We start from the raw sequence: 22632 nt of genomic DNA on the forward strand, positions 1-22632 counted from the left end.
CCACGGCCGTAGATCCGCGTCGTCGACACCATCCTTAACCCAACCACCGGAGCAGCTTCACCTACGCCCTCGTCCACGGCCGCAGATCCGCTTCGCCCACACCGTAGTCCACCCTACCGGAGCCGCTCCACAAACACCCTACTCGACGGTTCTAGATCTCCTTACCGGACCCCGACAGCCAGTGCAGTGTCATCACCCTCGACGTTTCTAACCTGATTCCCACCGTCTGGAGAGATGCCAAACACCCGCCACGGCCTAGGTACTTGTCACCTTTAAACCCGTCCAGCATCACCTGCCCGATGTACTTCAAATATACTAACCGGTCGCTGTTACCTGTTATGCAGCTGGCAAAAACTACAAGGATGATGTTTCTTCTGGATCTAACAGCTTGGCCAACCAAGATCCTGGACTGAGGCATTGCTATGATCTTGTAAGTGTGTCTCTCTCTCTTGTATTGTTATGTGCCTGGCAGCGTGCTTTGCTAGGATTTTCGACCAGTAATCCCTTTGTGCAGACAATGATTTCTACTACTGGCTGCTAAATTAGATATGTAGATGTCATACATGATACTACCTCGTACCTCCGTTCCTAAATATAAGTCTTTCTAGAGATTCCACTATATGCTACATACGGAGCAAAATGAGTGAATCTACACTCGACAATGCATCTATATACATCTGTATGTGGTCCATACTGGAATCTCTACAAAGACATATATTTAGGAACAGGGGCAGTACATTACACAAAATCGTAGGTGGCATGTAGGAATTCCAGTGCACTACATTAGGCTCCCTTAGAGTGCCTGCTAGTCCAGCATACAGAGTCATGGCTAGTTTATGGTACACACACAATCGTTAATTGATGGTTTAAATATGCGCAAGGGATATGCAATGCAGTATCATGTAGAGATGTCTGAAATTAGCCGTGTCAACTTGCAGATAGGGTTACACAATGAAAAAGTACAAGATGTATGTGGCAATTTCATGGAACATCGCAAAAAAGGAGAGGCAGCGGTGAGCCTATACAGTGTGCTATGGTACGTCACTCCTCCATTGCAATCATCGTGACATGTTATTTGTATGCCAGTTCTATTAGCCAAGTTTCTTAGGGACAGTTATTACGAGTTATCCTAAAAAAATAAGCACCTGTGAATATAAGCTCCATGTAATAAGCTAACCAGTTCTTTTCATTGCGTTTTCAGCTTATCTTTGGTATGATCAGTGGAAAGTCTAGATTGCATTATATTTTTTTTCATTTTGCTGCCCATATGGAAATTTATTTGACTTGCAAACATCACAAATTGAACCCAGTGCAGTAATTAATATGATAGGAAAATAGACCATCACTATTTGCTCAAAATGCAAATACAAAGATACCATCTACTTGGCACAATCTACTCTGGTCAATGTTTTCCATAGAGATCGCATTGCCTAATTTAAACGAAGAACGCATGACCCACATTTAAATGAAGAACAATTATTTATTGAAATTCGATGGTCCAAGTGGCTGGTTATTATCGTATAGCAGCACCACCTGAAAGCGTCATATAGCAGCAGCAGCAGCTCATAGCAACTCATCATACAACAGCAGCAGTCTGCAATTCATCATATACCAGCAGCAGCTCATAGCAATTCATCATATAGCAGCAGCAGGAGCAGCTCATAGCAATTCATCATATAGCAGCAGAAGGAGCAGCTCATAGCAATTCATCATATAACAGCAGCAGGAGCAGCTTGTAGCAACTCATCATATAGCAGCAGCAGCTCATAGCAATTCATCATATAGCAGCAGCAGCAGCAGCTCATAGCAACTCATCATACAGCAGCAGCAGCTCATAGCAATTCATCATATAGCAGCGGCAGGAGCAGCTCATGGCAATGCATCATATAGCAGCAGCAGAAGCAACTCATAGCAATTTATCGTATAGTGGATCAGAATGAAAATTTGGCAAAAAATCAGAGGAGATCCTCACCTTGTTGGATGAGCTCATCCTTCAACAACACCTCAAGGCCATGGCCTGGGAGGAGGGGAGGGGAATAAAGTGCCTTCTGCCGCAGTGTGGCATCAGCCGTAGTTGTGCAGCGCCCGCCGGAGTAGTGCGTTGGACGAACCATAGTGGAGCAGCTGCTGGAGACCATGAGAATGAGGGGCGGCGCCAGAGGGAGGAGCAGCCAGGGAGATTTGCCCCTACCCGCCGGCCATGTAGCCTAGCTGGACATAGCATCGTCGAGGCCCAGGCCAGATGGGACCAGTGGCGACGGCTCGCTGGAGGAACCCTAGTGCTGCAGGCAGGGGATCGAGGTAGAGGGAAAGGGGAGAGGAGATGCAAGTGGGCAGGGCAATGAATGCTTGCGTGTTTGTTTTTACTTGAGGGTCAGGTGTGACACGGGCGTCAGCAGTGGCATTTTGAGTGTAATATATGCAGACAACAGAGTCATTTCACTATTCCCCTTCCCTTCAATTTTTAGTGAGGTTCTACCCGAAACACCCCCCTCCAAAGTGAAATTAGTTAAGCCTAATCCCATAACTCAAAAATGACTTCTTTACATCTTTTATGGCTTATTTTGACAATATGCCCTGAAAAGGCGGAATCGAACTGGTCCTTTACCTGCAATTCAATTGTGCGTGCAATGATGAATCACTCCTACCTGCTATCTGTACATTTCGGCATCATCATACATGGCATAACCTAATACATGTGCATTCCATTGTAGAATCTCGAATATGCAATGTTTATGTTAGTTCATACGTTGCACATGATGTTTAAATGCCCCTTAAATCTGGTCAGTCAAGTGATGGTCTTTAAGCCTCCTTCTTTGCTTCTTTTCTTGATATGTAAAATTTGCTCACACATCTCTTCAATTGCTTGTTTGCATCAGCCAGCCATACTAGGACTGTTTGCTTTGATTACTTGTTGTTCTTGACCTAACACTCTAACAGAGCTTGTCAACGATTTAAACACTAAGGGCTGCTGTAGTGGGGCCTTGTCTAACTCATAGGTGACATAAAGGTTTGGCTGTACACTACAGTAGGCTCTCCAAGAGTAGCTGGAGATCCAGTTCGAAGGTATGCCTAGTATTTACATAGTGCAGACATAGTAAATTCTCATTTCATTGTGTGCAAGTGCAAGAGATGAGGCATGTTTCATTATGTGGTGTTGTTTTGTTATAATCTCATCCTTTTGTGTTCAAAGACTGGAAAGTATGCATATTTATCTTCCAAGGAGACGAGTAACTAGTTTGTGTCACCTTGCAGAGGGGGTGCAATGAAGATAAGATTGAGGATTTCCAAGTACAAGATGTTAGGAAGGATCCTTGCAAGAGAAGTAGGAGCTGCACTGAGCCTCTTCAACCTGCTAAGGTAAGTCACTGTATGCAACTCAACAAGTCAATTCCTTGTTTGTTTCAGGCATAGTTAATTTTCTCTTTTCAATTGCTTTATTTGTCCTCAGTTAATGAGATGCCCAAATAATCATGCCTGATGTTCGGTACTTGTATCACTATTAGTTAACATAATTAAAGGCCTTACCATTTAATTACTCTGCCGAAGTGTGCCTGAAGCTTTGAAGTCTATTAACCAACTATTATTGCATGAGGCTCACAATCTAGTTTATACTACGCTAATGATTGCATAGTTTTGCCTGCTGTAGTATGTTTGTCTGAAACCCTCTGCTGTTCATTATGCTCCCTAAGATTTTAATTGAGGCACAGAATGGCCAACTGCTTGCTTACTTATACGCAACGTGTTGTCTAAATTTGTAACTTGTCTGTGTTTTGATTGGGCCCCAACATCATGCTCCTCTAGTGAGCTAAGAGGGATTTCTGTATGCAGGCTGCACAGACTATCTTTTTTATAATTTTTAAAATATCACCTGCTTATGCTTCATGACGTGTAACATTTTTTTTGAAAGTGACGTGTAACATTATTGTTAGTCCTGTTTTGCCATGTAGTACAAAATAGTGTCTAGTTCGCTTCACTGTTGTAACTATATTTTTGCCCTAGTCATGTGTACTTACAGAAACATTTCAGGATGAAGTGACATCAACACAAAGATCTACGAGCAGTGCGGCATGGCCGTTACCGAATGATTATGGATTGGAATTGGAATGTGCTGATGTTCTCGAGCATCAACTAGAGGTGGCAAGACAATGTGTACATGATTGTCAACGTATAATCAACAAGCTGAGACTGGACATGCAGGTATTAGATGCAGGACTCAAAAAAATGAAACAAGACACTGAGGTAACCACGAAGGAATTGGAGATTTTGCAGACTGAAATTTGTGCTATCTGAATCCGGCCAATCCTATTTTCTGAAGAGATTATAGTTCAAATGGAGTTAAGTTGATGCGCGTCCATGATGTATGAGCTGTATTTTCCTAGTGTATGTATTCTGCTGTTTGTGTATGCTTTATTATCACCTCTGCCGAACCATAATGCCCAGTGGGTGTAATCGGCTGTAATTTCTTTATTGTATAGTGTAGGATTATTCTACCTTTCTATGCCTTGATCTCTTTGTTGTATAGTGTATGCTTTTTAGAGGTGATAGTATTGAGTAGGATAATTCTTTGAATATGCTATATCGTTCAAACGGGGGCCAACTCGCCCAACCATGGCCCTTCATGGGCCGTCGGATCCATGGGCCTTCTACGTCTCATAGGATCCATGGGCCTTCTACGTCTCGTAGGATCGATGGGCCTTCTACGTCTCGTAGGATCCATGGGCCTTGTACGTCTCGTAGGATCCATGGGCCTTCTACGTCTCATAGGATCCATGGGCCTTCTACGTCTCGTAGGATCCATGGGCCGCCGACTCACTTATGGGTTTTGTACGGGCCTTTAATGGGCCTTAGACGGGCCTTTAATGGAAATCATACGTTTTATGGGCTGACTATAACGGGCCGTTAATAGGCCGTATTTGGTGATGCTATGAAAATGGCCCAACAGACTAACGTCCACAAACGGGCCGACTGTAACGACGGGTTGAATTTGGCCCACAAGCAGAAAATGACAGTAACGGGCCGTAAGTAACCGAATGCTGCAAATGAGCCCAAGAATAAATGGGCCCTCAGAAGGCCGAAAGTTAACTTGGGCTAGAAACAGCCCAACAGAATAACGGGCCGTAAATGGGTATAAAGTGATACACTATTCATTATGGGCCAGTTTCACCACGGGCCGTTAATGGGTGTAAAGTAATACACTGTTCATTACGGGCCAGTTTAAGCATGGGCCGCTAATGGGCCAAGAGTTACAAAGGGCCTCATATGGGCCGAAAGACGTCATGGGCTATACATGGGCCAGAAGTGAAAACGGGCTGGAATCATATTGGATGGCCTAGAGGACGCTACTGGGCCAAATTCGGATAGGGCGTAACGGGCCTTGGGTTAGCGGGCTATAAATGGGCTATATGCGAACATGCCGTTAACAGGCTTTCCATGGGCCGGCCCGCCAGCTTTTGACCAAGTCAAACGAGCCGGCCTTTTCACATGAATGGGCCACTGTTGGGCCGTGCCACGTGTCGACGTATCATAGGCGCCTTCTGTCCAGTGAGTGGATGACATCTGTCCCAATGATGAGCCGACACATGTTTCCTCTAGCCAATGATGACTTTACACGTGGAAAATCCCCATTGGTCGGGGCTATTAACGGGTTATCGGATCCAAATCCCGACCTGATAGCTTAACAGCGTTCCGTTACGGTGGATGCCACGTGTCGGTCACCCTTGACGAAAGCACTTCTGTGATGCGCGATTTATCGTCATGGAAGTGGACACTTCCATGATGATAATTTTGGTAATGTCATGGAACACTTCTACGACAGCACATGTATGACTATCTTGATTCTGTCATAAATTTGTCATGGATGTACATGCATGACAAAAAACGCGACCTACTGTGACAAACACGTATCATCACGGAAATGTATTTTTTGTAGTGCGTATGGCCTCTTTGGCAGCACCCACCTGGTCCTCTGGGACGTGATATGCAGCAAAAAGTGAAGGTGGATCGGTTGGAGTCTGCGCGGCTGACGCTGAAGGCTGAGCACTCGACAGTGGTATGGCAAAGGTGACAGAAGTCCGATTGGCATCGCCGGCCTACTGGATTACCGGTTCTGTCGCCGGCATCGACTGAGGTGTCTTACCAGTGGACGTTTTCCTTCTCTTCTTCCTAAGGGCCTCAGCGGCTCATCCTCATCGTCGTCTAGGAGATCAATGACATTGGGAGGAGCTGCAAAAAGATTAGTCGCCAGAATTCCGTCGACCACATTTCAATCGACAAAACAAAGACAAGAGTACGAAGGTTATACCCGGGTTGGAAGTGACCGCATCATCCATGTCCTCGTCCTCGTTTTTGTAAGCAGAAGTCCCAGAGGTAGCAGCACTGCTGGTTTCAAGATTCATCCGGTCAAATCAAGAGAAAAGTAGACAACACAGAACCTCGGGTAAAAATGAAGACAGAACACTCACGCAGAAGCAACAGGGATGTCGATTTTGATTTTGGGCAGAGCCTTCCGAGTCTTCAGTGCTACAACCTTGGACTGCTTCGGGGCCTTTTTAGTTGGCGCCAGAGAAGACGTCCGACGCGCTTTGGCGACTGCCCGGTCTGAGAAGTCGCTTTGTCACGGATGCTTGCTGAATTTTGAGTGTGCTTGGATCGCCTTTCCCTACGGGGAGGTGAGTCGACCTCTTCTTCATCACTCGGGTCGTCGCTCTCCTCGTCCTCCTCTCCATCAGAGTGCCACTCGCCGCTCTCGCCTCCACTCGCCTCCCCCTCTGGATCCTGCTCCTGCTCCCCGTTGGGCATTGAGTACATCTCAGTAAGGGCCTAAAAGACAACAAGCGAAACAAAAATCAGTCAGTTGACAACAAGCAGTTATATGATAAATCAAGAAAACACTCGACAATTCAGAGTTGGACCTTGTCTGTTTCATACGAGTTGTCGAGTGGAGGGACTCTCCTAGACCCCCTGGGGTTATCTTTGTTGCCAGTTGTCGGGTGGTTGGTGCGACATATGCCAAGGGAAGGCTTATCATTGTGGGAGCCAATAAAACGTCGCCGGTGCCTGGAAATGGGATGAGGCGAAGACATGCACGCCGGCGAATCTTACCCAGGTTCGGGGCTCTCCGAGGAGATAACACCCCTAGTCCTGCTCTGCGGGGTCTCCGCATGATCAGTAGATCGGTAAAAGGTGGCTACAATCGCTCCTAGAGCTGTTGAGATCAAGGGAGAAGAAGAACAAGGCTAGCTCTTGCTTCTCTCTATCTATGGTGGGTGTGCTATGCTTAGAAGGCAGCTCTGTGCTCAGAGGCCAACTATGCTTGGGTGCGAACCCTTTGCATGGGTGCTCCGGGGGGTTTATATAGGCCTACCCCCCGGGGGTACAATGGTAATCCGGCTGGGCTCTGGCCCCATCCGTCAGTGCCTACGCTCGCCGGCTTCTCCGCCGGCCGTTGGGTCCCGCTGGCTGGTGGGTCCCGCCGGCCGCCGGCTACTCGGTCGACAGGCCGGCCCCACTGTATAGGGTCTTGTCGGCGGCTGCTTACTGTAGCCCCGCCTATGATGACGAGGGCTTTGTCGAGGTAAGCGTGGCTACAGTGGGCCGCCTCGGGGACTATCACTGTAGCCTTACCTCGTCTTGTCTCCTTAATGGGGCTCCTGCTTCGAGGAAGGGAGTAGCCGGCTTCTGGAGGCCGGCTACGCTCTTGGCCGACTGGGAAAGGCCGGGCCGCCTTCACGCCTCTCTCTGGCCGAAGGGGCCCGCCGCCCACGGGCCGTACGGGAGTCGGTCGTGGGTGACGTCGAGGCCAACATGGCTACAGTGCCGAGCCGCACGGGAGACGTCCGTCCCGTACGGCCTCCTGTAGCCATGCCCGCCTCGGGCTTCGGGGGTAGTAGGCCGCACTGTGGCCACACCCCGTCACGTCGCCATTATGTGGGAGTGGTTTGGAGTGGTTGTGGTCTTGGCCGGCTGCTAGGACTCGGCGTCCTTCTTGGCCGGCTTCTTGGAGTCGGCCACCCCATAGTCGTCCTGGGGAGGAGTTGGTGAGGCTGGGTCGCCTTCCAGGAGTCGGCTTTAGTGGTAGCCGGCCAGGGAAGGCGGCCCATTGCTCGGAGTGCTTGGAGGCCCGAAGGCCTGATAATTTTTTCAGAAGAACCAGGGGCAGTCGGTTAGGCTACCGTGGCCATTTACTCCGACAGTAGTCCCCGAAGCTGATTGGGCTTCGAGGTCGAGTGGGGTTTGAGAAGCTCGATCAGCTTCCTATCGTGACAAGCCGGCAGCTGGGAGCCGGCCTTGGTCGGGCGCGCCGCCTGAGTCGAAGTCTTCTGGAGTCAGAGGGCGGGAACTCGCTGGCACGTGCACCGGGCCGCGGGCCGGCCATGGGCCGTTGGCGAGCCACGTGGCCGGAAAGCCTGCCAGCCCACGCGCGTGACGGGACGTCGCCGCAGGGAGGGGGCCTGCCACATCCGCGCCCCAGCCCAGGCGCGGATCCTTTGTATCCCGAAACCGCACGCACGTTCCGTGCGGCAGTTTCGACTCGCATTTACGCGCAATAATCGCGAGACGTGGGGGGAGTGGGCGCGGTTAATCCCACGTCCCCCCCACGTCCGGCCTCGTGAGGCTATAAGTAGGGGGAGGTGGAGGGTGGCAGGCCCTCGCACGCTCCTCCTACTTCCACCGTCTTCTTCCCTCGCTCGTTCCCGCGACAGCGCCTTGCCGCCACGCTCTTCCACCGCACGCTCCTCCGCCGCCGTGCTAGCTCTCGCCATGCCTCCCCACGTAGAGCAGCTTGGCGGGGATTGGGACGGCTCCATCGTCCATGACGACCACGTCGACTTCCTCCGCGACACGCGGCGGCTGCCCGGCGCGGACAAAGTGGCGGTCCGCCTTGCGCCGGTGAAGGAAATCAGGCCGGAGCCGCGGGATGGCGAGCGGGTGGTCTTCGGCTTGCCAGTGAGCGCCTTCTTCCGCTCCTGGCTGGAATTCTATCAGCTCCAGCCGCACCATCTCACCCCCAACGCGGTGGTGCTGCTGTCTGCCTTCGTCACCCTGTGCGAGGGCTATCTCGGCGTCCTCCCCACCCTTGAGCTCTGGGGGAGCTCTTCCAGACGAAGCTGGGCACGCGCAGCAAGGGCGTGCCGGCTCATCCTGGCGCCTTCATCGCGTCGCGGAGATCGGGCGCCGACAACCCCTTCCCCGTCATCACGCTAATCCAATCGGTGAAGAAGTGGCAGAAGTCATACTTCTACGTGCGGAACATCGCGTCGCGGGGCGACTACATCAACCTGCCGCCTTACGTAGCCGGCCCGCCGGCGGGCAGGCTGCCCCAGTGGTCCTTCCGGGCCGTGACGCTGTTGCAGGCAGGAAACGCCGCCATCGCCCGACTGCGGGTGATGGTCCAGTCGGACGGCCTAACGGGGACCGACCTTCTGGCTGTGTTCGTCACGCGCCGGGTTCTTCCGCTCCAGAGCCGGCCTCATCTGATCTGTCAGATGAGCGTCCAGCTCGATCCGAGCCGCATGTGCACCCAGGAGATGCCGCACCACCAGGTCGCCTACATGGTGAACTATCTCACAAACTGCCAACTCTCTGAAGAGTGGCAGTTCGGCAAGGAGCCATATAGCCGCGCCAATCCTCCTCCTACGGTACGCTCCCCTTGTCTCTTTTTCTCTCTCTCGGCCTCTCGGCCTTGTTGCCGAGTATCTCTTGGCCAACTCTAACTTAGTCGGCTTTGTTCTTCGACAGAGCCCTCTGCTTCGGCCAGCCGGCGGGTCAGACGCGGAGCGTCGCTTTGTCCCTGACCGGACCGAACACGACCTGGAGGACCCCGACCTGGGGGCGGTCCATATGGACGACGCCGTCGAGCCGGCCGGTGGCCAAGCCGGCGACGAAGCGGGCGGCTCCGGGTTCACTGCTACCTTCGACGACTGGCCGGACGAGGATGAAGCCGAAGCCGTCCCGCGCCGCCAGCCGGCATCCGGACGCGGCGCGGGCTCCTCCGGCGGGCAGCCAGCTCGGGGTGGTGGCCAGAAGCGCCGCGCCACCCAGGGCTTGTTCGGCAGCCGAACGAAGAAGTCCAGCGGCGGGGCGGCAGCCACCAGGCAGGAAGAGGCGGCCACGAAGGCGGCTCGCATCCGCAAAGTGATGAAGCAGCTGTAGACCGTGTCGGCGTAAGTTCTCTCTCTCTCTCTACTCTCTCTCTTTTCTTGGGTGGTTCTTGAACTCTCGTCTTCTTCTTCGACGATCAGAGCTCCGTTGTCACTTGAGCGGGCGGCTGCCGGCTCCGTCGTCGAGTCGCCAAGGGGCTCTGGGAGCACCACCCGCCGCGTAGATCCCCGCGCCGCCCTCCAGGAGGCGACGGAAAGGAATGCGCGGGAGGTGCGGGAGGAGCAGGAGGCACGGGAGGCGGAGGCACGGAAGGCAGCCGCCGCCCAGGCGGCTCGGGAGGAAGAGGCGGCGAAGGCGCTCGCCGAGGCCGCAGCCAAGGCCCGGGCAGAGGCTGAGGCCGCGGCGGCGGCAGGGGAGGTTCTGATGGTCACCCCCCTGCGCACCATGGCACCTGGGGACACGGAGCCCTCGCCAGGGGGAGCCAGCAGCGGCCAGCCAGGGCTGGGGGGAAGCGGCGACGACGTCATCATCTTGGAAAAGGCGCCGGAGCCGACCCCTCCGACTAGGGCGGCCCAGGGCGGCCAGCCTGAGCCTGCGCCCGCACAGTCGGCGGAGGGCGAGCCGGCCGCGGGGGCTGAGGTGGCGGTCCGGGTTCCGCCAAGCCGGCGTGCAGGGAAGGCCGCGTCGGAGCCACAGCCGGCCGTGGGCTCCAGCTCGTCGGCCCGAGACGCGGAGGCGGCCAGTGCTACCTCGGGGTGGACGCCAGGCGGAGGGACAGCCGTGGTGAACGTCGCTGCACAAGACGTCCGGACCCGGCTCCAAAGCCAAGCCGCGGCGCTGAGGCAGTTCACCGACGAATTCCTCGCAACGCGGGCGGCCATCCGGGTTAGTATTCCCATCTGGTTCTTCCTTGATCTTGGTTTCTCTCGTGGGGGCGCGTCAGCGCACCCACTGGGTGTAGTCCCCGAGTTCCAAGTCGGCTGCTGAGTAGGCGGCTTGGAACTTCTTGGAGATTTTGTCTTTGCTGTTTTTGTTCTCACTTCGGTCTTCTGTCCATTCTTGCAGGACTACCACAACCTCCGGGCGGCCGCCTTAAACTCCCAGGCTCGGGAGCTGACTCAGAAGACCGCCGACCTTACTGAGAGCCGAGGTATGTGACTTGATCTTTATCTCATGTGGGGGCGCGTCAGCGCACCCACTGGGTGTAGTCCCCGAGATTCGGGCCGACTGCTGAGCAGTCGGCTCGGATCTTCCTTGACGATTTCTTATTGTTCTTCTTCTTCTTCCATCTCTGCAGCGGCCAATGCCAGTCTGAGGGCACAGCTGGGGGAGTCCCAGATTGCTCTTCGTGCCAAGGACGCGGAGCTCGCCGCCTTGGTGCAGGAGCGCGACCGCCTGGTCAAGAAGCTAGCCGACCAGGATGAAAGCCACAAGGTGGTACTGAAGGCGGCGCAGGACCGCGAGGCCACTCTCCAGGCTGAGTTCGAGACGGAGGCTGCCGGCTGGGCAGAGGCCAGGCAGACTCTGGTCTCCGGCTATGGCCAGATCGAGGATCTGGTTGACGGTAAGCCGTCTATCTCTTCGTCCTTTCTTGCTATCTGCCACTTTTGCTTGTTTTCTGATTTTGGTGTTCTTCTCTTCCTTTCTTCTTCGCGCAGAGTACTTCCCTGGCTATTCAACTGCCGCCAACCAGGCCATCGAAGCCCGTCGCCAGGCGAAGAGGCAAGCCGGCTTCGAGATCTCGCCAACCGCCGGCCGCTCGCTAGAGGAACAACTCCTGGCGATCCAGGCTCGCATCCAGCCGGCTCACCGGCTGCTCCGCCGACTTCAGCGTGCGGGGTCGCAGGTCTTGGCCGCCCTCTGGCCCGGCCAAGTGGTCCCTCGCACCCCCAGTCGGACCGCCGACTGGCTGGAGGTGGCAGTCGGCCGCTTCGAGACTTGGAAGGCGTCAGCGGCTCACTCCGATGCCAGGCGGGCGCTGGAGTTCGTCAAGGCCTGGTATCCCGGCCTGAACCTGGATCAGCTGGCTACCTGGCGGCAGCAAGCCGACACGGAGCTGGAGCCGGCGCGGCCGGCCATCATTCGGCGGGCTTCAGCGATCGCCGACTACACCGACACCAACGTCTTCGCCCCCGAGGTGGACGACAATGGAGTCGCCCAGCCGGAAGATTGGTTCGGGCTGGACCCGGCGTACGGCGAGGACTCGGCGGAGGAGATCGACTCCAGCGACGAGGGTGAAGAGGAGGAGGGTGAAGACGCCGAGCCGGCTGGTGGAGTGGCCGGCCAGCCTGACCGCGCCTCCAGTACTATGTCGCGCGCGAGTGCGTCTCCTGCCGCAGGAGGTGGTCAAGCCGGGACCAGCTAGGCGGCCACTCCTTCAGCCGGCGAGGTCGCCTTCACCGACCAGCTCGGCCTTCATGTCGCTCCCTAGTCTTCTTTCTTTTGTTTTCCTGCCTTGTTACTTTTGAACAATGTTTCGTTAAGTCTGCACAATTCCACCCACTGGGTGTATTCAAACTTAAGTCTGTTGCCGGCCTGTTGGCGGTTTTTATGTATATATAGTTTATGCAATTTGGCCTTTCCTTGTACTTTTTGCTTTTTGTCCTTCTGCTTTTTCCTTTGCCGCCCTCCCTTGGTTGCCGCCTCCCTAGTCAAACAGTTGCTCTGCAATCTGTAGCCGGGGAGTGCCTGGCCGATTGGGGAGGGGGCAGTACTTTAGCTCTGCTGGACTAAAGCTATGTTTTTTAGGAAGCCGGCCAGCCGGCTGCTTTGACAGCCGGCAGGCATATTTAGGGGCCGTCTCTTGGCTATATAGGTTAGTTGTTCCTTAGCCGTTTTTCGTGTGTGCGTCCTTTCTGTCTTGCCTCTTGCTAGTCGGGCAGTCAGTTCTTTGAGCTGCGACTTGCAACAAGAGGGGACTCGGGAGCCGGTGCACTACTTTGCTGACTTTTAGGAAGAACTTTCGATATAGCTCAAGGCGGCCAGTCCCCGGGCCAACTAATCGAACCCGGTGCCGGACAAAAATTCGAAATGTAATAATACGTTCAAGGATATGACACTCGTCATTCATAGGTAAATAAAAGGCAGTCCCCGAGTACTGTTCGGGGGGCCTGTTGGTTTGTACTTAATACAAAAAGGGTAGCGTGATACATACTGCTTTTCAGCTGTAAAACCGTCTTAGGAGGTTTGCGTTCCATGGTCGCTCCGACTCCTTGCCGGAGTCGTCTCTCTTGCGTGCTCTTGGTTTTTGCGCGTCGATCAAGTAGTAGGAGTCGTTGCCGAGTGCCTTGCTGACGACGAAAGGGCCTTCCCAAGGGGCCGAGAGCTTGTGCTGGCCGGCTGTTCGCTGGATCAGCCGGAGCACAAGGTCGCCCTCTTGGAAGGATCTTGGCTTGACCTTGCGGTTGTAGTAGCAGCGCAGCCCTTGCTGGTAGATGGCGGACCGGCTGAGGGCTAACAGCCGGCCTTCTTCCAGTAGGTCGACGCCGTCTTCTCTTGCTTCTTTGGCTTCCTCCTCCGTGTACATGGTGATCCGAGGCGAGTCGAACTCGATGTCTGTGGGGATGACAGCCTCGGCACCGTACACGAGGATGAATGGAGTGAAGCCGGTTGACTTGTTGGGTGTGGTGCGCAAACTCCAGAGGACAGCCGGCAGCTCTTCGAGCCAGCAGCCGGCCGATCGCTCCAGTGGTACAACCAGTCGGGGCTTGATGCCGGAGAGGATGAGTCCATTTGCTCGCTCGACCTGGCCGTTTGACTGCGGGTGGGCAACGGATGCTAAGTCCAGTCGGATGCCCTGCGTCGCGCAGAAACGTGCCAGTGCTCCTTTGGCGAAGTTCGTGCCGTTGTCGGTGATGATGCTCTGCGGCACGCCGTACCGAGTAGTGATGTCGGTGATGAATGTCACGGCAGTCGGCCCATTCAGCTTCTTAATCGGCTTGACTTCGATCCACTTTGTGAACTTGTCCACAACAACGAGTAGATGTGTCAGGCCGCCGCGGGCTGTCTTGAAAGGGCCCACCATGTCCAGTCCCCAGACGGCAAAAGGCCAGGTGAGGGGAATGGTCTTGAGTGCAGAAGCCGGCAGGTGTTGCTTGGAGCTAAAAACTTGGCATCCTCTGCAGCTCTTGACTATTGCTTTAGCATCCTCCAAGGCAGTCGGCCAGAAGAAACCGTGGCGGAAAGCTTTGGCCACGAGGGATCTTGAGGCTGCGTGATGGCCGCATTCGCCTTGGTGGATGTCTTTGAGGATTGCCACTCCTTTTTCTGGCTCGACGCAACGCTGGAAGACTCCAGTGACGCTGCGCCTCACAAGCTCCCTGTTGATTATTGTGTATGCTGCGGCTCGTCGTTGCACTAGTCTTGCTGAGATCTCATCAGCCAGCAGCTCTCTGCTGACTAGGACCTTGAGGATGGGCTGGGCCCATGAGGGAGATGTGACTTCTTCTTCTGTTAATGTGGCCACCATGACTTGGGCCGGTGGGTTGGGTGTTGCATTGGAGTCGGCCACCGCTTCTTGTGTCGTTGCAGTCCCCGGGCTGACTGCTGCAGTCCCCAGGCTGGGTTCTGAAGTCCCTGGGCCGGGTGCGACTACGTCAGTCCCCGGGCCAGTCGTCGAAGTCGCCGTGCCGCCTGCGGGGTTGCTCGAGCCGGATCCGGCTGTTTCTGGCGCAGGCGGTACGAAGATGGAATTCGACTCTGTAGATGGCTTGAGGAGGCGCTGGAGGGAGACGCCAGTCGGTATGGCTTGTCGGGTAGAGCCGATCCGTGCTAGGGCATCTGCTTGGTCGTTGTCGGCCCTTGGCACGTGAAGGAACTCGCACCCTTCAAAGTATCCGCTCATCAGCTGCATGAGGAAACGGTAGCTCGCCATGTTTGCGTCCTTGGCGTCCCAGTCGCCAGATGATTGCTGGACCACCAAGTCTGAGTCGCCGTAGCACAGGATCTGGCGTATGCCGAGTTCTTTGGCTAGCCGGAGCCCATGTACGAGCGCCTCGTACTCGGCCACGTTGTTGGAGGCGGCGAAGTGGATCTGCAGCGTGTACTTGAGCTTGTCGCCTTTGGGAGAGGTGAGGACGATGCCGGCTCCCAAGCCGGTGCGCATCTTGGACCCGTCAAAGTGCATCCGCCAATGGGTAGAGTCGGGAGCCGGCGGTAAGTACTGGGTCTCGGCCCAGTCGACGAGGAAGTCGGCCAATGCTTGCGACTTGATGGCGGTGCGGGGTTGATAAAAAATCGTGTAGGGCGCCAAGGCAATGGCCCATTTGGCCACCTGGCCGGATGCATCACGGCTGCCTATGATCTCGGCGAGCGGGGCAATGCACAAGACCGTGATGGGGTGCTCTTGGAAGTAGGGCTTCAAGTTCTTGGCAGCGAAGTACACTCCATAGCACATGTTCTGGTAGTGCGGGTAGTTTTGCTTTGAGCTGGATAGTACTTCGCTGAGATAGTAGACCGGCCTCTGGACTAGCTGGGCTCGGCCTTCCTCCGGGCGCTGGACCACAACAACAGTGCTGACGACTCGGCTTGTCGCGGCGATGTAGAGGAGCATGGGCTCCTTCTCAGTCGGTGCGGCAAGGACAGGCGGAGTGGTCAACATTTTCTTCAACTCATGGAAGTCTTGGTCGGCTTGATCATTCCACTCAAAGTGAGTGGATTTCTTCATGAGTCGGTACAGAGGGAGAGCCTTCTCTCCTAGTCAGCTGATAAAACGGTTCAGGGAGGCTAAGCAGCCAGTGAACTTCTGCACATCTCGCAGCTTGGTGGGAATCTCCATCCTCTCGATGGCCTTGATCTTGACGGGGTTACACTCAATGCCGCGTTCGGAGACCAGGAAGCCTAGCAGCTGGCCGGCTGGCACTCCGAACACGCACATCTCGGGGTTGAGCTTGATCTAGAATCGGCGCAAGTTGGCAAATGTTTCTTTCAGGTCTTCCAGCAAGGTACCGCGCTTCTCTGTCTTCACCACAATGTCGCCTACATAGACGTGGGCATTTCTGCCGAGTTGTTTCAAGAGACATTTCTGCATGCAACGCTGAAAAGTGGCACCGGCATTTCTCAAGCCGAATGTCATTGTCAGGTAGCAGAAAGCTCCAAAGGGTGTGATGAAGGCAGTCTTCAGGCGGTCAGCCGGGTCCAACTTGATCTGGTGGTACCCGGAGTATGCATCCAAAAAACTTAACAACTCGCATCCGGCTGTAGAGTCTATCACTTGGTCAATCCGTGGCAGAGCAAACGGATCTTTTGGGCAGGCCTTGTTCAAACTCGTGTAGTCTATACACATACGCCACTTGTTATTCTTCTTGAGAACCAGAACTGGGTTGGCAAGCCATTCTGGAAAGAAAACCTCCATGATAAAGCCGGCGGCAAGGAGCCGGGCTATCTCTTCTCCCACGATTCTTCGCTTCTCTTCTGATAGTCGGCGGAGGGGTTGCTTGACCGGCTTCGCATCAGCTCGGACATGTAATTTGTGCTCGGCGAAATCCTTCGGGACACCCGGCATATCCTTTGGGGACCATGCGAAGATGTCTCGATTCTCACGGAGGAAGTCGACGAGCTCGCCTTCCTATTTGCTGTCCAAGTTCGCCCCAATCACAGCAAACCTCTCCGGGTTCTCTGGGTCCAGAGGTATCTTCTTCGTCTCTTTGGCAGGCTGGAAGGAGCCCTGCGCGTCACAATCCTTGGGGTTGGGGGACAAGGCCGGCTGCTTGCCGGCCATGGCCACAACCCGTTCCAACATCTTCTTCTCTTCTGCCACCACGAGGGACTCGGCTAGCCGGCTGCTGGCCATGGCACACTCGATGGACTTCTTGTAGTCGCCGGTTACCGTGATGATCCCCTTCGAGCTCGGCATCTTCATCTTCAGGTAGGCGTAGTGGGGCACAGCCATGAACTTGGCCAGAGCAGGTCGGCCAAGTAGTGCATGATAGGGGCTCTCCAAATCAACTACCTTGAACCATATTGCTTCCCGGCGAAAATGATCTTTGTCTCCGAAGAGAACATCCATTTTGATCTTGCCGATTGGAGAGCAAGATAGGCCGGGTACGATACCATGGAAGACGGTGCGGCTCGGCATGAGCTGCTTCGCTTTGATGTTCAGCTTGTCCATGGTGTCGCGGTACAGTATGTTGATACTGCTTCCGCCGTCTATCAGGACGCGGGAAAATCTGGCAGCTCGCCTCTCCGTCGCAAGGGTGACGTCCAAGACCATAGCATAGGAGCCGGGCAAAGGCATCACCTTTGGGTGGTCGGCTTGGCTCCAGCTGATTGGCTTTTCCGACCAGTGCATGAACTCGGCAGTGCTAGAGGCAACTGCATTTACTTCTTGGTGCTGCCGGCGTCGGCTGCGCTTGTCGTCGGCTTGACTCGTGAAGACGACGTAGGCGGCGTGCTCTTCGGGGAAATCGTCTTGGATGGCGCCGACTGCCGGCCGGGCCGCCGGCTGCTGGGGAGCTGGAGGCGGCGGGCCGGGAGGCGGAGGCGGCACCATCCCTTCGCCCTTGGTGATGCGGGTGAGCCAGTGGCACTTCCGCGTTGTATGGTTGGACGGCTTCGCGCCGCTGTGGAACTTGTAGGGAGCATCGAGTGCTTGCTCGTAGGAGAAAGACGGCTGCCAAGATGGCCGGCCACCCTTCTTCTTGGGAGCGGGCCGCTCTTCGGGCTGCTCGTCTTCAATTGTGGCCACCTGCCGACTGGAGGATGTCGGCATGGGGCCCTTGCGCTTGTGGTCGTTCTGGTAGGGGCGCCGGTTAGGGTCGCCAGCCGGCGTCTTGGGAGCCGGAGCAACTACTTTCCCCGAGGCGTCCACTCGGAGCTCGGTCTTCATAGAGGAGTCGGCAGTGGCGTAGTTGTCAGCGATGACTAGTAGCTCGTCGAGGGTAGCCGGCTCGTCGCAGAGGAGGCGGTGCTTGAGGAGGGTGCCCTCTCGGCACCCGGCAGTGAAGTACTCGATGGCCTGGACCTCGTGCACTCCCTCACAGGAGTTGCGGAGCTCGGCCCATCGCGTGAGGTAATCGCGGGTTCACTCGGTGGGCCCCTGGATGCAGAGGGAGAGCTGGCGAGGCTTGGGAGGCCGCTTGTAGGTGCTAGAGAAGTTGCGGACGAATACTTCGGTGAAGTCCAGCCAACTGTTGATGCTGGAGGGCTTGAGGCTGTTGAGCCACGTGCGCGCCGTGCCCTGCAGCATCAGGGGGACGTACTTCACGGCGATGCGCCAATTGCCGTTGGCGATGCTGACGGCCGTGGAGTAGTCGATGAGCCAATCTTCCGGCTTCACCGAGCCGTTGTACTTGGGCGTGTCTCTGGGGAGCGAGAACCCTTTAGGGAAGGGCTCACCGCGGATGCGGGGGCCAAAGCATGGCGGGCCGACATCGTCTTCTTGTTCTAACGCCAAGTACCGAGCAAGGCGGTCGATCCTGTGGCGGGCGTCATTCTCGCCGACTCCTTCTCGGCGACCAAGTCGGTTGCCAAGAGTCGGATGCGTGACAGGCGGCGGAGTGAGGCGTCTTTCTCTTCGAGGCGGGGGAGGAGGCAGGTTTCCTTGGTGCTCTACAGCTCGAGGGCGGCCATCCGCGTCGCGCTCGATGGTGATGCGAGTCCGGCTGCGGCTGGCAGCCGGCTCCTTATCTTTCTTCTGGCGTGCGCCGCTCGCAGTCGGCGAGCGGGAGGTCGCGGCGTGCTCCCTGCGCGGGGGATGACTATCAGCACGGGCGCCGGCTTTGTGCCGTTCTGCAGCCGCGTCGATCAGCTGCTGGATCCATCTTGCCATGTAGGGGAGCTCGTCGGCTCCCAGACCATTGAGCTCTTCTGCGGCCGCCTGAGCGGCTCGCAGATTCTCGAGCGGGGTGGCGTAGACGGGCCGATCGGCGCCCAGCATGCTGGAAACGGCTGCGCCGCGCTTCTGGACGAAGCCGGCTCAGCTCGGGCCGCTAGGCGGCGGCGTGCCGAAGGCGGCGCGGTCGACTTCGCGCTGGTGGGCCTCGGTGAGGCGTCTCATCGAGGCTATCTTCTTGCCCTCCGCGATGAGGGCAAGGCGGCGTGCCTCCAGGGTCTCGGTGTCGGCGTCGGCCGGGATGGGGACGGAGAGGTCATGCATCGCCGCTTGCTGAGCGTCGCGGGCGTTCTCGCCCGAGTTGGAGACGTGGCTGATGACCAGCACTTCGGTGACAGCGCTGCTGCCGCTGTCAGCCCGAGGGAGGGGGTCGTCGAAGACCACCACGTCGGAGGGGTAGCCGTCGAGCGACGCGGTGTCGGAGTCGATGAGCACCGGGTCGGTGGAGCCAACAGACTCCACATCCGCAGCAGGCTCGCTGGAGACGTGAAGTTGGTCGAGGAGGCTGACGAGACGGCTCTCGGGGTAGTCGGTGCCTGCGTCGGACGCAGGCTCATCGGAGATGCGTGTCTCGCCGAGCAGATCGGAGAGGCGGCTCACTGCGCAGGCGTCGTCGACGCCTTGCAGCGCGTCGAGGCAAACGCCATCGGGCGCAGCAGGCTGGCTGCGCTCGCGGGGGAGGAAGAGGGTTCCCGTCCAGAACAGGTCTCCGGACGACGGTGCACCTGGCCCCATGGTGGGCGCCAAATGTCGGGTGGTTGGTGCGACATATGCCAAGGGATGGCTTATCATTGTGGGAGCCAATAAAACGTCGCCGGTGCCTGGAAACGGGATGAGGCGAAGACATGCACGCCGACGAATCTTACCCAGGTTCGGGGCTCTCCGAGGAGATAACACCCCTAGTCTTGCTCTGCAGGGTCTCCGCATGCTCACTAGATCGGTAAAAGGTGGCTACAATCGCTCCTAGAGCTGTTGAGATCAAGGGAGAAGAAGAACAAGGCTAGCTCTTGCTTCTCTCTATCTATGGTGGGTGTGCTATGCTTAGAAGGCTGCTCTGTGCTCAGAGGCCAACTATGCTTGGGTGCGAACCCATTGCATGGGTGCTCCGGGGGGTTTATATAGGCCTACCCCCCGGGGGTACAATGGTAATCCGGCTGGGCTCTAGCCCCAGCCGTCAGTGCCTACGCTCGCAGGCTTCTCCGCCGGCCGTTGGGTCCCGCTGGCTGGTGGGTCCCGCCGGCCGCCGGCTACTCGGTCGACAGGCCGGCCCCACTGTATAGGGTCTTGTCGGCGGCTGCTTACTGTAGCCTCGCCTGTGATGACGAGGGCTTTGTCGAGGTAAGCGTGGCTACAGTGGGCCGCCTCGGGGGCTATCACTGTAGCCTTACCTCGTCTTGTCTCCTTAATGGGGCTCCTGCTTCGAGGAAGGGAGTAGCCGGCTTCTGGAGGCCGGCTACGCTCTTGGCCGACTGGGAAAGGCCGGGCCGCCTTCACGCCTCTCTCTGGCCGAAGGGGCCCGCCGCCCACGGGCCGTACGGGAGTCGGTCGTGGGTGATGTCGAGGCCAACATGGCTACAGTGCCGAGCCGCACGGGAGACGTCCGTCCCGTACGGCCTCCTGTAGCCATGCCCGCCTCGGGCTTCGGGGGTAGTAGGCCGCACTGTGGCCACACCCCGTCACGTCGCCGTTATGTGGGAGTGGTTTCGAGTGGTTGTGGTCTTGGCCGGCTGCTAGGAGTCGGCGTCCTTCTTGGCCGGCTTCTTGGAGTCGGCCACCCCATAGTCGTCCTGGGGAGGAGTTGGTGAGGCTGGGTCGCCTTCCAGGAGTCGGCTTTAGTGGTAGCCGGCCAGGGAAGGCGGCCCATTGCTCGGAGTGCTTGGAGGCCCGAAGGCCTGATAATTTTTTCAGAAGAACCAGGGGCAGTCGGTTAGGCTACCCGTGGCCATTTACTCCGACAGTAGTCCTCGAAGCTGATTGGGCTTCGAGGTCGAGTGGGGTTTGAGAAGCTCGATCAGCTTCCTATCGTGACAAGCCGGCAGCTGGGAGCCGGCCTTGGTCGGGCGCGCCGCCTGAGTCGAAGTCTTCTGGAGTCGGAGGGCGGGAACTTGCTGGCACGTGCACCGGGCCGCGGGCCGGCCACGGGCCGTTGGCGAGCCACGTGGCCGGAAAGCCTGCCAGCCCACGCGCGTGACGGGACGTCGCCGCAGGGAGGGGGCCCGCCACGTCCGCGCCCCAGCCCAGGCGCGGATCCTTTGTATCCCGAAACCGCCCGCACGTTCCGTGCGGCAGTTTCGGCTCACATTTACGCGCAATAATCGCGAGACGTGGGGGGAGTGGGCGCGGTTAATCCCACGTCCCCCCACGTCCGGCCTCGTGAGGCTATAAGTAGGGAGGGGGGCGTGGAGGGCGGCAGGCCCTCGCACGCTCCTCCTACTTCCACCGTCTTCTTCCCTCGCTCATTCCTGCGACAGCGCCTTGCCGCCGCGCTCTTCCACCGCACGCTCCTCCGCCTTCGTGCTAGCTCTCGCCATGCCTCCCCACGTAGAGCAGCTTGGCGGGGATTGGGACGGCTCCATCGTCCATGACGACCACGTCGACTTCCTCCGCGACACGCGGCGGCTGCCCGGCGCGGACAAAGTGGCGGTCCGCCTTGCGCCGGTGAAGGAAATCAGGCTGGAGCCGCGGGATGGCGAGCGGGTGGTCTTCCGCTCGCACTTCCTTCGCGGCTTCGGCTTGCCAGTGAGCGCCTTCTTCCGCTCCTGGCTGGAATTCTATGAGCTCCAGCCGCACCATCTCACCCCCAACGCGGTGGTGCTGCTGTCTGCCTTCGTCACCCTGTGCGAGGGCTATCTCGGCGTCCTCCCCACCCTTGAGCTCTGGGGGGAGCTCTTCCAGACGAAGCTGGGCACGCGCAGCAAGGGCGTGTCGGCTCGTACTGCCGCCTTCATCGCGTCGCGGAGATCGGGCGCCGACAACCCCTTCCCCGTCATCACGCTAATCCAATCGGTGAAGAAGTGGCAGAAGTCATACTTCTACGTGCGGAACATCGCGCCGCGGGGCGACTACATCAACCTGCCGGCTTACGTAGCCGGCCCGCCGGCGGGCAGGCTGCCCCAGTGGTCCTTCCGGGCCGTGACGCTGTCGCAGGCAGGAAACGCCGCCATCGCCCGACTGCGGGTGATGGTCCAGTCGGAGGGCCTAACGGGGCCCGACCTTCTGGCTGCGTTCGTCACGCGCCGGGTTCTTCCGCTCCAGAGCCGGCCTCATCTGATCTGTCAGATGAGCGGCCAGCTCGATCCGAGCCGCATGTGCACCCAGGAGATGCCGCACCACCAGGTCGCCTACATGGTGAACTATCTCGCAAACTGCCAACTCTCTGAAGAGTGGCAGTTCGGCAAGGAGCCATATAGTCGCGCCAATCCTCCGCGTACGGTACGCTCCCCTTGTCTCTTTTTCTCTCTCTCAGCCTCTCAGCCTTGTTGCCGAGTATCTCTTGGCCAACTCTGACTTAGTCGGCTTTGTTCTTCGACAGAGCCCTCTGCTTCGGCCAGCCGGCGGGTCAGACGCGGAGCATCTCTTTGTCCCTGACCGGACCGAACACGACCTGGAGGACCCCGACCTGGGGGCGGTCCATATGGAAGACGCCGTCGAGCCGGCCGGTGGCCAAGCCGGCGACGAAGCGGGCGGCTCCGGGTTCA

This window comes from Triticum aestivum, chromosome 3D, assembly GCF_018294505.1.
Source record: "Triticum aestivum cultivar Chinese Spring chromosome 3D, IWGSC CS RefSeq v2.1, whole genome shotgun sequence".
Lineage (NCBI taxonomy): Eukaryota > Viridiplantae > Streptophyta > Magnoliopsida > Poales > Poaceae > Triticum > Triticum aestivum.